Raw genomic sequence first — 2,500 nt, forward strand, 5'->3', positions numbered from 1 at the left:
GCCTCTCGCTTCGCTCGCTGTCCGCCGCTCGCCGCTCGCTCGTGCAGCCAAAAATGGCCAGTTTTGGCCCGTTTTTGGGCCGTTTTGGCCAGTTTTTGGCCTGTTCTTGCATTGCGCGGTGACCGTCGAGAGCGGAGCAAAACGTCAGCCATCTCAGCACCCTGGAACCCCCCGGGTGGCACAGGGCTGGATGGGGCTTTCGTATAGCAGGGACGGTGCTGCCTCTCGCTTCGCTCGCTGTCCGCCGCTCGCCGCTCGCTCGTGCAGCCAAAAATGGCCAGTTTTGGCCCGTTTTTGGGCCGTTTTGGCCAGTTTTTGGCCTGTTCTTGCATTGCGCGGTGACCGTCGAGAGCGGAGCAAAACGTCAGCCATCTCAGCACCCTGGAACCCCCCGGGTGGCACAGGGCTGGATGGGGCTTTCGTATAGCAGGGACGGTGCTGCCTCTCGCTTCGCTCGCTGTCCGCCGCTCGCCGCTCGCTCGTGCAGCCAAAAATGGCCAGTTTTGGCCCGTTTTTGGGCCGTTTTGGCCAGTTTTTGGCCTGTTCTTGCATTGCGCGGTGACCGTCGAGAGCGGAGCAAAACGTCAGCCATCTCAGCACCCTGGAACCCCCCGGGTGGCACAGGGCTGGATGGGGCTTTCGTATAGCAGGGACGGTGCTGCCTCTCGCTTCGCTCGCTGTCCGCCGCTCGCCGCTCGCTCGTGCAGCCAAAAATGGCCAGTTTTGGCCCGTTTTTGGGCCGTTTTGGCCAGTTTTTGGCCTGTTCTTGCATTGCGCGGTGACCGTCGAGAGCGGAGCAAAACGTCAGCCATCTCAGCACCCTGGAACCCCCCGGGTGGCACAGGGCTGGATGGGGCTTTCGTATAGCAGGGACGGTGCTGCCTCTCGCTTCGCTCGCTGTCCGCCGCTCGCCGCTCGCTCGTGCAGCCAAAAATGGCCAGTTTTGGCCCGTTTTTGGGCCGTTTTGGCCAGTTTTTGGCCTGTTCTTGCATTGCGCGGTGACCGTCGAGAGCGGAGCAAAACGTCAGCCATCTCAGCACCCTGGAACCCCCCGGGTGGCACAGGGCTGGATGGGGCTTTCGTATAGCAGGGACGGTGCTGCCTCTCGCTTCGCTCGCTGTCCGCCGCTCGCCGCTCGCTCGTGCAGCCAAAAATGGCCAGTTTTGGCCCGTTTTTGGGCCGTTTTGGCCAGTTTTTGGCCTGTTCTTGCATTGCGCGGTGACCGTCGAGAGCGGAGCAAAACGTCAGCCATCTCAGCACCCTGGAACCCCCCGGGTGGCACAGGGCTGGATGGGGCTTTCGTATAGCAGGGACGGTGCTGCCTCTCGCTTCGCTCGCTGTCCGCCGCTCGCCGCTCGCTCGCGCAGCCAAAAATGGCCAGTTTTGGCCCGTTTTTGGGCCGTTTTGGCCAGTTTTTGGCCTGTTCTTGCATTGCGCGGTGACCGTCGAGAGCGGAGCAAAACGTCAGCCATCTCAGCACCCTGGAACCCCCCGGGTGGCACAGGGCTGGATGGGGCTTTCGTATAGCAGGGACGGTGCTGCCTCTCGCTTCGCTCGCTGTCCGCCGCTCGCCGCTCGCTCGTGCAGCCAAAAATGGCCAGTTTTGGCCCGTTTTTGGGCCGTTTTGGCCAGTTTTTGGCCTGTTCTTGCATTGCGCGGTGACCGTCGAGAGCGGAGCAAAACGTCAGCCATCTCAGCACCCTGGAACCCCCCGGGTGGCACAGGGCTGGATGGGGCTTTCGTATAGCAGGGACGGTGCTGCCTCTCGCTTCGCTCGCTGTCCGCCGCTCGCCGCTCGCTCGTGCAGCCAAAAATGGCCAGTTTTGGCCCGTTTTTGGGCCGTTTTGGCCAGTTTTTGGCCTGTTCTTGCATTGCGCGGTGACCGTCGAGAGCGGAGCAAAACGTCAGCCATCTCAGCACCCTGGAACCCCCCGGGTGGCACAGGGCTGGATGGGGCTTTCGTATAGCAGGGACGGTGCTGCCTCTCGCTTCGCTCGCTGTCCGCCGCTCGCCGCTCGCTCGTGCAGCCAAAAATGGCCAGTTTTGGCCCGTTTTTGGGCCGTTTTGGCCAGTTTTTGGCCTGTTCTTGCATTGCGCGGTGACCGTCGAGAGCGGAGCAAAACGTCAGCCATCTCAGCACCCTGGAACCCCCCGGGTGGCACAGGGCTGGATGGGGCTTTCGTATAGCAGGGACGGTGCTGCCTCTCGCTTCGCTCGCTGTCCGCCGCTCGCCGCTCGCTCGCGCAGCCAAAAATGGCCAGTTTTGGCCCGTTTTTGGGCCGTTTTGGCCAGTTTTTGGCCTGTTCTTGCATTGCGCGGTGACCGTCGAGAGCGGAGCAAAACGTCAGCCATCTCAGCACCCTGGAACCCCCCGGGTGGCACAGGGCTGGATGGGGCTTTCGTATAGCAGGGACGGTGCTGCCTCTCGCTTCGCTCGCTGTCCGCCGCTCGCCGCTCGCTCGTGCAGCCAAAAATGGCCAGTTTTGGCCCGTTTTTGGGC

The sequence above is a fragment of the Musa acuminata genome, unplaced genomic scaffold (assembly GCF_036884655.1).
Source record: "Musa acuminata AAA Group cultivar baxijiao unplaced genomic scaffold, Cavendish_Baxijiao_AAA HiC_scaffold_128, whole genome shotgun sequence".
Taxonomy (NCBI): Eukaryota; Viridiplantae; Streptophyta; class Magnoliopsida; order Zingiberales; family Musaceae; genus Musa; species Musa acuminata.